Here is a 16,069-nt window from a genome sequence, read left to right on the forward strand (position 1 = left end):
GTTTGTATGTGTGTGTGTGTGTGTGTGTGTGCCGTGGAAGCTGCGATACGTAGCCTAGAAATGAGTGTGTGGAGGAGGGGGGTAGAGGAGGTGCAGGGTAATGTGTGTGTGTGTGTGTGTTGGGGTTCATGTACATTTATGTGTATTTGACTGTGCTTTCATATCTGTGAAACTGCATGTTTGGTGCATATCTGTTATGCATATGTGGGTGTATGTGTGAATGTGTGTCTCTATGTTTTACATTTATTTGCTTATTTATCATCATTGTTGTCTTTTTTATCTTTTTAAAAATTTATTATTATTATTATTATTATTATTATTACTACTTCTTTTTTATTATAATTATTTATTTATTTATTTATTTATGTACGCTTATAGTTGACTTCATCACGTTTTTGCGCCTTATACATATTATTAGTAGTGGTAGTAGTTGGGTTTTTTTTATGTATTTATCTATATTAATTCACCCCCTTTTTTTTTCCCTCAATGCCTGACTAAGCGCGTTGGGTTACGCTGCTGGTCAGGCATCTGCTTGGCAGATGTGGTGTAGCGTATATGGATTTGTCTGAACGCAGTGACACCTCCTTGAGCTACTGAAACTGAAACTGAAACTGACATAAATGAAACATATATGGCCAGGTAAAAAGAAAGACTTGTCATTTAGAGACAGAGCGAAACAATCTGCACAAACCGTCTGCTTTTGGCAAGGGGAAAGTCAAAAATACTTCAATCAACTTACAACACCCTCGAAGTGACACAAAGTCGATTCAAAACCACCCACACCTCTGATTCCTGAGCCTTAATATCTGTGCTAAACCAGCGTAAGTAAATGATTATCAACACTCTGAGTAGGGAATTCCAGACAAGAAAGTCACTCCCTCTCTTACCCTCTGCAACACTGTCAGCACCCACTTCTCGCAGGGCTTTGAGAGCCAGTCCTTTGGAGAAGCCGTAGTCTGTCATCTCCTTCATGAAGAGCGCCACCTTCTCCTTGTCGGTGACAGGCACTGGCTGCAGGACTCGCTGTCGGCGTGAGGGATTCTGCGGGTGTCGTAGAGTGCTGATGCGATCCATGGCGTCTTGCAGGGCTTGCTCCAGGTCCTGAGGGCTGCAGCCCTCCTTCAGCAGTGACAGCATGGGGTACACGTGTCTGAAACATCAAGACATGCGGTACACGTGTCATTTATCATGGGGTACAAGTGGCTGAAACATCACGTCATGGAGTACATGTGTCTGGAACATCACGTCTTTGGGTACACGCGTGTGAATGACTGGTGTGAAAGCGCTTTGATTTGTCTCTGCACAAGATTCAGCATTATATCAGCACTATATAAATACCATGATTATTATTATCATTACACGTGTCTGAAACATCATGTCATGGGGTACACATGTCTGAAACATCAAGATATGGGGTACACATGTCTGAAACATTGTCATGGGTACACGTGTCTGAAACATTGTCATGGGTACACGTGTCTGAAACATGTCATGGGGTACACATTTATGAAACATCATGTCATGGGGTATACATGTCTGAAACATGTCAGTGGGTACACGTTCATGAAATATCATGTCATGGGCTGAACGTGTCTGAAACATGTCATGGGGCACACATGTCTGAAACATCATGTCATGGGGTACATGTGTCTGAAACATCATGTCATGGGGTACACGTGTCTGAAACATTATGACATGGGGTACACATGTCTGAAACATCATGTCATGGGGTACACGTGCCTGAAACATCATGTCATGGGGTATACCTGTCTGAAACATTATGTCATGGGGTACACATGTCTGAAACATCATGTCATGGGGTACATATGTCTGAAACATGTCATTGGGTATACATTTATGAAACATCAAGACATGAGGTACACATGTCTGAAACATCATGTCATGGGGTATACCTGTCTGAAACATTATGTCATGGGGTACATATGTCTGAAACATCATGTCATTGGTACACATGACTGTGTCATGGGGTACATGTGTCTGAAACATCACGTCATGGGGTATACATGTCTGAAACATCATGTCATGGGGTACACGTGTCTGAAACATCATGTCATGGGGTACACATGTCTGAAACATCATGTCATTGGTACACATTTATGAAACATCAAGACATGGGGTACTCGTGTCTGAAACATCATGTCATGGGGTATACGTTTATGAAACATCATGTCATGGGGTATACATTTATGAAACATCAAGACATGGGGTACACATGTCTGAAATGTGCATGTTTTGCCACATGTATGCACCAATACTCAATCATTTATATCATGTATATTCTGCATGAAAATCTGCAGATGCCACCAAACGCATAAACAATTCAATGACCAGCATTAGTATGAAAACATTTCTCTTACTTATCTATCTCTCTATCTACCTAGCCAAATGCATGAACAATACAATGACCAGCATCAATGTGCATACATTTCTCTTACCTATCTATCAATCTATCTTTTAAAAAATTGTTGCTTTAAACCCAGCTAACCACACAGGGCCATTATCAGGGCTGCAGTAGTGCACGTAACATCCACCAACAGACATCAGGAGGGCACTGACTATCTGACTGACGACTCCCTGTCCTGAAGGACACACACACTGACTGACCTGGACACCTCCTCCGACCCCACTTTGATCAGCTGCTGCTGCAGGAAGACCAGCTGCTCCACCGTGAAGACGTTCAGCTCGGGGTAGTCCCTGCGTTTCCTGTCCACGTAGTGCAGCCACTGTGTGTGGCACTGCTCCAGGAAGGTGGCAACCCCCGCGATGAAATCCTGCAGCCAGGCAGACTCACATTACTCACAGAGAATCTCAATGAATGTGAGAATGCTATCCTATGTTGTTTTTTCTTGATGTTCTGAAAGTTTTGAAATTAAAAGAAAAAAAAATCAAGCAATAAAGGATAGAGTGGAGCGGTCACCAAGGTCCCACACTGACCAGGATTTTTACAACCCCCCCCCCCCCGCCCCCCCCCAAACTAGACAAAGAATGGTGTCCTGGGTACTAGTCTTTCAGATAACATGATAGACCAAGGTCCTGATTAGAGTATGCACCCAGCACACATAAAATAACCCTTAACAACAACCAGGTCATCCCTGGCAAAATTCTGTAGAAAAATCAACTTTCAAAGTAAAACAAATACACATGCAGACAAAAAACAAAAAAAAAAGGGGAGGGGGGTGGGGCGGGGGGTTGAGGGGGGTGAGAAACTGTAATGCTGGTGGTAAACACCCACCTCCAGGTCCTCCTTCATGCCAGCTCCCTTCTCGGGGTTCTTCCGGTGACCCTTCAGCTTGCCCTGGGATGAGAACTCGGACACACAGCACACGGACCGCTTGACGTCACACAGGAACTCCACCGTCCAGTCCAGGAAGAGCACGCAGCCATCTCTGCACAGCTGGACGTACGTCTTGCCCAGACGTATCAGGCTCTCCATGATCTGTGGACACAGCAAACACAGAGGTGTGGGGTGAGTGGGGGGGAATCTTGTACACTGGGTGTTTGATGTTTAAAGTTGTGACAAGAGAGAGGTGGTGTGTGTGTGTGTCTGTGTGTGTGTGTGTGTGAGTGTGCGTATGTGCCCTGACTTTTGAAAACGCAACAGAAAAAAACCCAGAACAATGCTTAAAACAGTGACTGTTAAAAAAAAGAAAAAAGAAAAAAATGGGACGGTACTTAAAACAGTACTGACTGTTAAAACAGAAAAATGGGATAACACTTAAAAATAACACTGACTGTTAAAACATGACAGAAGAAACAGGACAATACTTAAAACAGCCCTGACTGTTAAAACATGCCAGAAGAAATAGGACAATACTTAAAACAGCCCTGACTGTTGGAAAAATAAAAGAAGAAAAAACAGAGAATCAGGAGAGAAGTCATTACAATGATGGCTTTCAGAAACACAACAGAAAAAAGGACAGTACTTAAAACAGCTCTGACTGCTAAAGAAAAACAACATATAAACAGGACAGTACTTAAAACAGCACTGACTGCTAAAGAAAAACAACATATAAACAGGACAGTACTTAATACAGCACTGACTGCTAAAGAAAAACAACATATAAACAGGACAGTATTTAATACAGCACTGATTGGTAAAGAAAAACAACATATAAACAGGACAGTACTTAATACAGCACTGACTGCTAAAGAAAAACAACATATAAACAGGACAGTACTTAATACAGCACTGACTGCTAAAGAAAAACAACATATAAACAGGACAGTACTTAGTACAGATCTGACTGCTAAAGAAAAACAACATATAAACAGGACAGAACTTGAACAGTGATGACTTCTGTAAACAGGACAGAAAAATATGACAGTATTTAAAACAACACTGACTGTTTAAAACAACAACAACAACAGAAACCCAGGACAGTACTTCAAACAGCACTGACTACCCAACAGAAAAAATGGGACAGTACTTCAAACAGCACTGACTACCCAACAGAAAAAATGGGACAGTACTTCAAACGGCAATGATAAAAAACAACATCAACAACAACAGAAAAAATGGGACAGTACTTAAAACGGCAATGACTGTTAAAAACAACATCAACAACAACAGAAAAACAGGACAGTACTTAAAACAGCCATGACTGTTAAAAACACAACAGAAGAAAAGGAAGGTACTTAAAACAGGCACGACTGTTGGAAAAACAACAGAGAAGAAACAGGATAACTGTGGGACATCACAATACATGACATGCCAGTATCCAAACCAACACCCACGGTAATGAATCGATCCACGTTCTCCTTCCCCTTCTCAGCCTCTCCAGCCACAAGCATCAATCGACTCTGCAGGTCCAGCAGTTCTTCGTAGGTGTACTTGCGAGGGGGCTTGGCCTCCTGCCTGTCCTCACGGCTCAGAGTTGCTGAGCCAGCTTCCTCAGGGACTTTCAGCTGGATCACGCTGCGAAGAGTCTGGAAAGCATGGACCATGTCTTACCGGTTGTTTAGCTCTTGTTCTAGACATTTTGTCTGGTCTCATTACCCTGTTCTGAGTAAATGTTTAAGCGTAACTCTCTTTCACAACTTTGTTGCTTTTATGCTTCTTTAACTTGCATCATTTTAACATGCATTACTGTACTGAGCTCATTTTATTATGTCAAATAAGAATATGCGTTGAGCCTTCTGACTATTAGGGAAAAGTGCGATATGAATAAAATCTATTATTATCACTATTATGTCTTCACTGCACAATGATTCAAATAACACTTTTTTTTCATGGAAAGAGCTACTTGCAGGCCATTACATTAGTCTGACATTTATTCATCAAATGTATCACCCAAACCAAGTCTTTAAGATTTCAGTGAAACAATAGCAAAAATGCATATTCTGGCAATGCTACTAAACATCACTGTGCAGTTTTGCCTTTTCTTTTCTACATTGAAGGAGGAGATTATTCAAAGACTTTTCATATCTTTTGCAACAGTAAATGTTATTTGCTACTTTTCATTTGTAATTTACAGGACTGAAATAATCAGTGAGTGCAAACTGACCATTCTCTGCCTGTTTTCTCGTCCAATGCGGAAAACTCCTCGTTCGCTGATGCTGCTGACTTGAGACAAGCAGGTTTTCTCCACAGAACCAAGGGACTCCTCTACAGTTTTGAACCAGTCCAGAAACCTGCTGGAGTCCATCTGAAAGTTTAAAAAAAAAAGAAAAAAAAGAAAAGAAAAAAGATTTCAATAAAGAAAATAAATGACTACTACAACAATAACCCTTTGACTTCAGCACACTGGTAGAAAGAGATCAGTGAGGCACAAATTTTACCTGTAGCTCAATTTTTTGTGTATTCCTGAGGGTTTGTTTCATTTTGACAAAACTTATGCAATCCCCAGAGGAAGATGTTGAATAAAGAAAGGTGACTAACATCCTGACCTGTTGACTCTGTCTTATCCCTGAGAGGTGACAGCCCTTTACTGACAGACATAGACTCTGTCTTATCCCTGAGAGGTGACAGCCCTTTACTGACAAACATAGACCCTGTCTTATCCCTGAGAGGTGAAAGCCCTTTACTGACAGATATAGACTGTCTTATCCCTGAGAGGTGGCAGCCCTTTACTGACAGACATAGACTCTGTCTTATCCCTGAGAGGTGACAGCCCTTTACTGACAGACATAGACTCTGTCTTATCCCTGAGAGGTGGCAGCCCTTTACTGACAGACATAGACTCTGTCTTATCCCTGAGAGGTGACAGCCCTTTACTGACAGACACAGACTCTGTCTTATCCCTGAGAGGTGACAGCCCTTTACTGACAGACATAGACTCTGTCTTATCCCTGAGAGATGACAGCCCTTTACTGACAGACATAGACTCTGTCTTATCCCTGAGAGGTGACAGCCCTTTACTGACAGACACAGACTCTGTCTTATCCCTGAGAGGTGACAGCCCTTTACTGACAAACATAGACTCTGTCTTATCCCTGAGAGGTGACAGCCCTTTACTGACAGACATAGACCCTGTCTTATCCCTGAGAGGTGACAGCCCTTTACTGACAAACATGGACTCTGTCTTATCCCTGAGAGGTGACAGCCCTTTACTGACAAACATAGACTCTGTCTTATCCCTGAGAGGTGACAGCCCTTTACTGACAAACATAGACTCTGTCTTATCCCTGAGAGGTGACAGCCCTTTACTGATAGACATAGACTCTGTCTTATCCCTGAGAGGTGACAGCCCTTTACTGATAGACACAGAGTCTCTCTTATCCCTGAGAGGTGAAAGCCCTTTACTGACAGACATAGACCCTGTTTTATCCCTGAGAGGTGACAGCCCTTTACTGACAAAGACTCTGTCTTATCCCTGAGAGGTGGCAGCCCTTTACTGATAAACATAGACCCTGTCTTATCCCTGAGAGGTGACAGCCCTTTACTGATAAACATAGACCCTGTCTTATCCCTGAGAGGTGACAGCCCTTTACTGACAAACATAGACCCTGTCTTATCCCTGAGAGGTGACAGCCCTTTACTGACAGACATAGACTCTGTCTTATCCCTGAGAGGTGACAGCCCTTTACTGACAGACATAGACCCTGTCTTATCCCTGAGAGGTGACAGCACTTTACTGACAGACATAGACCCTGTCTTATCCCTGAGAGGTGACAGCCCTTTACTGACAGACACAGACGCTGTCTTATCCCTGAGAGGTGACAGCCCTTTACTGACAGACATAGACTCTGTCTTATCCCTGAGAGGTGACAGCCCTTTACTGACAGACATAGACTCTGTCTTATCCCTGAGAGGTGACAGCCCTTTACTGACAGACACAGACTCTGTCTTATCCCTGAGAGGTGACAGCCCTTTACTGACAGACATAGACTCTGTCTTATCCCTGAGAGGTGACAGCCCTTTACTGACAGACACAGACTCTGTCTTATCCCTGAGAGGTGACAGCCCTTTACTGACAGACATAGACTCTGTCTTATCCCTGAGAGGTGACAGCCCTTTACTGACAGACACAGACGCTGTCTTATCCCTGAGAGGTGACAGCCCTTTACTGACAGACACAGACGCTGTCTTATCCCTGAGAGGTGACAGCCCTTTATTGACAGACATAGACTCTGTCATATCCCTGAGAGGTGACAGCCCTTTACTGACAGACACAGACGCTGTCTTATCCCTGAGAGGTGACAGCCCTTTACTGACAGACATAGACGCTGTCTTATCCCTGAGAGGTGACAGCCCTTTACTGACAGACATAGACGCTGTCTTATCCCTGAGAGGTGACAGCCCTTTACTGACAAACACAGACTCTGTCTTATCCCTGAGAGGTGACAGCCCTTTACTGACAGACACAGACTCTGTCTTATCCCTGAGAGGTGACAGCCCTTTACTGACAGACACAGACTCTGTCTTATCCCTGAGAGGTGACAGCCCTTTACTGACAGACATAGACGCTGTCTTATCCCTGAGAGGTGACAGCCCTTTACTGACAGACATAGACGCTGTCTTATCCCTCAGAGGTGACAGCCCTTTACTGACAGACATAGACCCTGTCTTATCCCTGAGAAGAGAGGTGACAGCCCTTTACTGACAGACACAGACTCTGTCTTATCCCTGAGAGGTGACAGCCCTTTACTGACAGACACAGACGCTGTCTTATCCCTGAGAGGTGACAGCCCTTTACTGACAGACATAGACGCTGTCTTATCCCTGAGAGGTGACAACCCTTTACTGACAAACATAGACTCTGTCTTATCCCTGAGAGGTGACAGCCCTTTACTGATAGACATAGACTCTGTCTTATCCCTGAGAGGTGACAGCCCTTTACTGATAGACATAGAGTCTCTCTTATCCCTGAGAGGTGAAAGCCCTTTACTGACAGACATAGACCCTGTCTTATCCCTGAGAGGTGACAGCCCTTTACTGACAAAGACTCTGTCTTATCCCTGAGAGGTGGCAGCCCTTTACTGATAAACATAGACCCTGTCTTATCCCTGAGAGGTGACAGCACTTTACTGACAGACATAGACCCTGTCTTATCCCTGAGAGGTGGCAGCCCTTTACTGATAAACATAGACCCTGTCTTATCCCTGAGAGGTGGCAGCCCTTTACTGATAAACATAGACCCTGTCTTATCCCTGAGAGGTGACAGCCCTTTACTGATAAACATAGACCCTGTCTTATCCCTGAGAGGTGACAGCACTTTACTGACAGACACAGACTCTGTCTTATCCCTGAGAGGTGACAGCCCTTTACTGACAGACATAGACTCTGTCTTATCCCTGAGAGGTGACAGCCCTTTACTGACAGACATAGACTCTGTCTTATCCCTGAGAGGTGACAGCCCTTTACTGACAGACACAGACGCTGTCTTATCCCTGAGAGGTGACAGCCCTTTACTGACAGACACAGACGCTGTCTTATCCCTGAGAGGTGACAGCCCTTTATTGACAGACATAGACTCTGTCATATCCCTGAGAGGTGACAGCCCTTTACTGACAAACACAGACTCTGTCTTATCCCTGAGAGGTGACAGCCCTTTACTGACAGACACAGACGCTGTCTTATCCCTGAGAGGTGACAGCCCTTTACTGACAGACACAGACTCTGTCTTATCCCTGAGAGGTGACAGCCCTTTACTGACAGACACAGACGCTGTCTTATCCCTGAGAGGTGACAGCCCTTTACTGACAGACATAGACGCTGTCTTATCCCTCAGAGGTGACAGCCCTTTACTGACAGACATAGACCCTGTCTTATCCCTGAGAAGAGAGGTGACAGCCCTTTACTGACAGACACAGACTCTGTCTTATCCCTGAGAGGTGACAGCCCTTTACTGACAGACACAGACGCTGTCTTATCCCTGAGAGGTGACAGCCCTTTACTGACAGACATAGACGCTGTCTTATCCCTGAGAGGTGACAGCCCTTTACTGACAGACATAGACCCTGTCTTATCCCTGAGAGGTGACAGCCCTTTACTGACAGACACAGACGCTGTCTTATCCCTGAGAGGTGACAGCCCTTTACTGACAGAGATAGACTCTGTCTTATCCCTGAGAGGTGACAGCCCTTTACTGACAAACATACTCAGCAGCAACAGTCAAAAAGTAAATAAAACAACCAAACCAATGGTCATCATTTCATGATCTTTAACATGAAAAATTTGGCCAGTCCAAAGATTTCAGTTTCCGGATGGTTCATTCAGATCATTCAAACACACAAATGAATTTATTCACTGGTGACTGAGGGATCATAATGGACACACTGTCAATGAAACAGATTGACAACCAACTCTGTCACACCAGTGGATTATGTGCAGTCTTGCTCAGGCCATAAGCATAATGCATTATGGCACACAGTTGATGCACACATTGAAGTACATAGACACATCATCAAAACAAAGCTGCAACTAAAATTCTGAGTAACAGAGACATTAATTTCTCAACCTATGTACTGGGTGTTTTGCCAGCAACAGAAGTGATCCATTCATGTATCTCTGTTCCATTGGGCACGTAAATCATTTGTGGTGTATGCGAGTTGAGATACAAAATAATACAGTCCAAGTACACTAACAATTTCTGTTTTCCAGTTCATATGTTTTGTCACCACGGCACAAATCTAAACTTTTTATTTTCCTCAGAGTTTTCAAGAGAAAAAAATAGACAAAAACGGATAAGACAAAAAATTAATGAATAAATAAAACAAAACCAAATAAAATTAAATTTAATAAAGAAATGATAGTAATAATAATAATAAGAAGAATAAGAATGATAACAATAATAATGATAATAATAATAATAATAATAACAACAAACAAAACAGGACACTTACCAGTTTCTGTGGAAGAGAGGACTCCGCCTCGACGTTCTTAAACACAAGCTCGCACTGCTGCATCAAGTGCCGACAGCCTTTGCCCTTCTCCATGAAGATGAGGGGAGCGTAGCCAATGGTGGCTGCATGAAAGCAGCTGACTTGCGCGATGGCCCACGGCTCTTCCCCGGCAGATATGTAGGCCAGGTCCACAAACACTGTCAGCTCTTTCACTCCATCTGGCAAATGATAACGCCACATTTCAATGACTACATAGTAGCTTTGGATCGTAAGGCATACCCCTCCAGACTACAAAGAAAGGGGATTTGAATAATACATAAGATGCAATATGTCATAAGGCATTCATCAAAATGATATACAAAAAGTGTTTGTGTGCGTGAGTCTGTGGGTGTGGGTGTGGGTGGATGTGGATGTGTGTGGGTGTTGTTTGTTGTGTGCTGTTTGGTGTGTGTGTGTGTGTGTTGGGTGTGTGCATGTGTGTGTGTGTGTGTGTGTGTGTGTGTGTGTGTGTCTGTGTGTGTGTGTGTGTGTGTGTGTGTGTGATATGTTGCTACTTGTTATCTCTTTGCATTATTACACCTGACCATATTTAAGTTTCTTTGAAATACTTCTTGCAGTTACTTTAAAGCACCTTGAGCACTGGGAGATGAAATAAAATTTCCATCATTATTCTTTTTTTCTTTTTTTTGAGGGAAGAAAGCCTCGCCCAATAGTGTGTAAAATATGGTTTCAGTCAAATAATATTTGTGTTGTGGTTAATTTTCAAACTATGTCTATATGTAACATTATAAAGTTGTAAATGCATCAGCAAACAGTGTTTGGCCTGTATTTCTCTAAATTTTCTGTTAACTGATGACATGATGTATAACTGTTCAACAGCAAATTTACACACACACACACATACACAGAGACAGATAGGCTCACACACACACAAACACACACACACACGCATGCACGCACACACACACACACACACACACACACACACACACACACACCTTTCATTTTCTCTTTCAGCCAGCCCACGAACTCCTGGCAGCGTGGGATGAGGAACTGCTCAAGACACCCGATGTCTTGGGGCGTCACATCCTTCAGCTGTTCACACAGACGTAACACTGAATGGTCCACTTCGTTCATTGGCAGGTTTTTGTCCTGGTTCTGTAAAATAAGAGACACGTTTCTTCATATCAAAAGCAACAACCCTGGTTCTGTAAAATAAGAGACACGTTTCTTCATATCAAAAGCGACAACCCTGGTTCTGTAAAATAAGAGACATGTTTCTTCATATCAAAAGTGACAACCCTGGTTCTGTAAAATAAGAGACACGTTTCTTCATATCAAAAGCGACGACCCTGGTTCTGTAAAATAAAAGACACGTTTCTTCATATCAAAAGCGACACATTTCTTCATATCAAAAGCGACAACCCTGGTTCTGTAAAATAAGAGACACATTTCTTCATATCAAAAGCGACAACTCTGGTTCTGTAAAATAAGAGACACGTTTCTTCATATCAAAAGCGACAACTCCACAAAGACTCTTCCATCTACCACCCACTCACACCCTGTCATAATGATTCTCATTTTTTTAGCTTTTGTTTAAGTCAAAAACTCAATCAAAAGTTAACTCTCATCAATGACACTGTTATAGTTTTCTTTTCTTTTTGCTGGTTAGTTTTTGATGAATGGTGGTTTTCAACAACACCAACAAAGAGGAGTGGTGGGACACTGTTTGATCCCTTTACAAGTGTTTGATGAATGGTGGTTTTCAACAACAAGAGGAGTGTTGGGACACTGTTTGATCCCTTTACAAGTGTTTGATGAATGGTGGTTTTCAACAACACCAACAAAGAGGAGTGGTGGGACACTGATCCCTTTACAAGTGTTTGATGAATGGTGGTTTTCAACAACACCAACAAAGAGGAGTGGTGGGACACTGATCCCTTTACAAGTGTTTGATGAATGGTGGTTTTCAACAACATCAACAAAGAGGGGTGGTGGGACACTGTTTGATCCCTTTACAAGTGGTCATAACCTTACGGGATACGCACAAGGTCCATGCACCACCTGGTGATAGAAAGACACTCTTGTCAAGGGACCTAACCCTTCCACAAGTAAATGGCTCTTTCAGTCTCAAACTTTCCACTGTACACTGTTTGGATCTTTATGTAGCACAAGCAAATTAATTGTGGGGGAGATAAAAGAACATGTGCATTTAATTTTCTTCACTGTAAAGGCAATCCGTAGGTCTACGCCTTCAGTAAGTTGCGTTCATTTCAGCTAAAGACAGCTGTTACAGGAGGTGCCCATTCTATAACAGGTCTGAGGTGCAGTGACGAGTAAAGGGTAGCCTAACTGACTGGTTTGATATTCTCATTTGCTGATGGTGTTTGTTCTGATGAAATGCTTGCAGTAGTCTCACAGGAGGTGCCTTTTCTGCCACAGGTCTGCTATGCCACAGGCCAACTATGCTCCAGGTTCATTACACTCAAGACTGGCCTTAAAACCCACCTCTTTCCACGACAGCCTCCCTCCCCTGCCTCCCCTTTGTCTTCAGTTTCTCCAGTTTAGAGTTACACATGTATGCAAATGAGTGGCATGACAGCGCTTTGATTTGTCTCTGCACAAGATTCAGTGTTATATAAATACTAACTATTATTATCATTATATCAAGACCTGCATGGCACATGGCCTGTGGCACAGCAAGTGACCTGATGTTATGAGAGTGAAAGTAAAAGAGAGGGGAAAATTCAGCTTAAGTGGATTTTTTCTTAAGTGATACATCAGGCCATCAGCAAGATCAGAATGCCAAACATCAACCTATCATACATGAATGACATTATCATATGATTCACAGTCCTGACACAATTCTGGGAAGCAAAATTATGTTTAAACCAAAAGGAGCAGGTACAATAAAATTTGCATTGTGCATAAGTGTGTGTGCCCCTGTGTGAGAGCTCTGTACTGCTGCTGCACCAGGTGATGGGTGATGCTGTTACAGATGAGCTGCTGCTTCTTCTTCGTTGGTGGGCTGCAACTCCCATGTTCACTCATACAGTATGTACACCAGTGGGCTTTTACATGTATAACCATTTTTACCCCACCATGCTGGCAGCCATACTCTGTTTTCGGGGGTGTGCATGCTGGGTACATTCTTGTTTCCATAACCCACCAAACACTGACATGGATTACAGGATCTTTAACGTGCATATTTGATCTTCTGCTTGCGTATACGCACGAAGGGGGTTCAGGGACTAGCAGGTCTGCACATATGTTGACCTTGGAGATCGGAAATATCTCCACAATTTACCCACCAAGCGCCGTTGCCGTGATTCGAACCTGGAACCCTCAGATTGAAAGTCCAATGCTTTAGCCACTCTGCTATTGCGCCCATCACTGATGAGGATGCATCCAGTCAAATGCAGGCAACAGAAAACACACCATGGAAACCAACAACAAAAAGGTCAGGTAGTTAGGCCTGACTGCAAACAATCCAGTCAAAGCAAAGCTCAACACATGTGTTGCACAGATAACTGGTTGTACAATCATCATATGTACTCTTCTGTTTTTGAAGGCTTTCTCTGATTTGTTGCACCAGGAAAAGTTTTTCAACTCCTTCTTTTTAACACTTATTCAAAGGTTTAAATAGCAGGGGTGCCTGTGGGTAAATGTGAATGGACACATCTAATTGCAAACGATGTGTTTGGGTACATGTGGACAATTAAAACAGAAGTAGGTCTTGAACTTATTGGACATATCATTGGAACATCGCACTATTTATTGTTGACTTTGATCACACATGCACACACACACAAACACAAATCTAAACACATACACCCCACACCACACACAAACACACCCTTCTGAGAGTGCTCAGTAACTGTGCAACATTGTTCACAAATAGACTCATGTCAAAATATCCAATGGTCTAACTGCAACTGACAACTATTTTGGAGATTCCTGTCAAAACTGACATTCTGATCTGTCACAAACATGCTTTCTTAAATTCTCCCATCACTGGTAATGTGCACTGAACATATCCAATCAAATACGCTATTTCAAACTGTCTCAAAGTTCAAGTCCTACTACTTGCTTCCCTTGATTTTAGGACTTTGAGAGCACGTTTGCGAACTTGGTTAGCAGTGGTGTGTGAAGAGAAGAAAGAGCACAGAAACAGCTGATGTTTGACTAGTTCTTGGTATCAGAATGAGGTCAAAGCAGACGTTAAATTGTGAAATGTGTGTGGTGAGAACGCTTCAAAGTGGGGTGGTACACGAACCGCTGACAATTACTCCCTGTTCACAATTAGGCCTACCTACCCCATACATAGTATGTACTCACCAGTCTGCAGATGTTCTCGAAGTTTTCAAAATCTCCACCTATTTCCAAAGCTTCCTTCACTCTAAGAAGCACAGAGGCAGCACTGATGTATTTCTTGATGTCGTTGAAACAGGTGAACTGCTTGATTCTCTCGTCCACCCAGCAGTCAGGGCCATCGTGTGTGCTCAGCTTGTGCAGCTCCTGTCTCAGTTCATCGTACCTGTAGGTCCCATTTTCTGTCTGGAACATGCTGAAAACCTTTTCTGTTTCAGCCAGAGTGATGGTTCCTTCCGTCATTTTCTGGCACAAGCTCTGCCACTCTGCGTCCACGCCACTCCACACCACATGGAACGCTCGCCAGAACTCCAGAGAAGACAGGTCTGTTGCTTTGGCATTCTCAGAGAACATCATCTTGAAGATGTAGGAAGCGATCCTTTCCCCAAACACCGGCAGAATGGAATGGGCATCTTCTGGAAGCTTCCACGGATTGGACTTGGGTGTGTAGGATTTCAGATCCTTGATGCTCTTCCGCAAAGCAACAGAGCAGACTTCTGACAATGGGAGAGGACCCACGTCTCGCATCTTTTCAACTTTTTGCAGAACTTCACGAAGATCTGTGAACAGTCACATGGAAATATTTTATTATATTACAGCATGCCACATGTAACATAAATCAGTTTTACTTTCTTACAGTTTCAATTTAAAGTTTCAATTTCTCAAGGAGGCGTAACTGTGTTCAGAAAAATCCATACAGACTACACCACATCTGCTTGGCAGATGCCTGGCCAGCAGCATAACCCAGTGCACTTCCTCAGACCTTCAGTGCTTGTATATATATCTGTAAACCTATCAGAGTGGATTTCTCCTGGAGAACTTTGCCCAAGTACAACACTCTTGTGGCTGTTCTTTTTCACTGCACCAAGTGCATGCTGCACACAGGACATGGGTTTTCCATCTCACTGGAATAACTGGATGCTCAGTCTGATTTTCCAGTCAAACTTGGGCCAAAGGGTGAGAATGAGATGTGAACCCAGACCCTCACAATAGAAAAAAAGCTATGAGGGACAGATGGTCCATAAATATAATGATGACTAAATATTCACTAGACACACATAGCTGTACACATTAAACATACTTTTCACTGTATCCTTTAGAATACTGAATATGGTAATGAGAAAGTCATTCACACACATTCATCATACAGTTTCCAAATGGAAGAAAATATGATGATCAGATTGACAAGATGAAAACCCATTGGCCTTTTAGTTTTATGACGCAAATGGAAAAAAAGACAGAAGAAATGAGTAGAGAAATAGAACATATGGATATTTTATCAAGCACACACTATACACATTATGGACATCATGTTTATCAAGCACACACTATACACATTATGGACATCATGTTTATCAAGCACACACTATACACATTATGGACATCATGTTTA

The 16,069-nt window shown here is 42.9% G+C and overlaps 1 pseudogene across 1 annotated transcript in view; it reads right to left on the reverse strand.

Moving 5' to 3' along the window:
• LOC143297712 (E3 ubiquitin-protein ligase rnf213-alpha-like) overlaps positions 1-16,069 on the reverse strand; it is a 222,519-nt pseudogene that overhangs the window by 154,299 nt on the left and 52,151 nt on the right. The window contains exons 18-25 of the transcript XR_013057300.1: positions 14,644-15,236; positions 11,304-11,463; positions 10,306-10,523; positions 5,526-5,666; positions 4,756-4,947; positions 3,254-3,457; positions 2,626-2,792; positions 888-1,150 (exon numbers count right to left, since the gene is read on the reverse strand). The product of XR_013057300.1 is annotated as an E3 ubiquitin-protein ligase rnf213-alpha-like (transcript). The remainder of the gene's footprint in view (positions 1-887; positions 1,151-2,625; positions 2,793-3,253; positions 3,458-4,755; positions 4,948-5,525; positions 5,667-10,305; positions 10,524-11,303; positions 11,464-14,643; positions 15,237-16,069) is intronic.

Source organism: Babylonia areolata, chromosome 23 (assembly GCF_041734735.1).
Source record: "Babylonia areolata isolate BAREFJ2019XMU chromosome 23, ASM4173473v1, whole genome shotgun sequence".
NCBI classification, from domain to species: domain Eukaryota; kingdom Metazoa; phylum Mollusca; class Gastropoda; order Neogastropoda; family Buccinidae; genus Babylonia; species Babylonia areolata.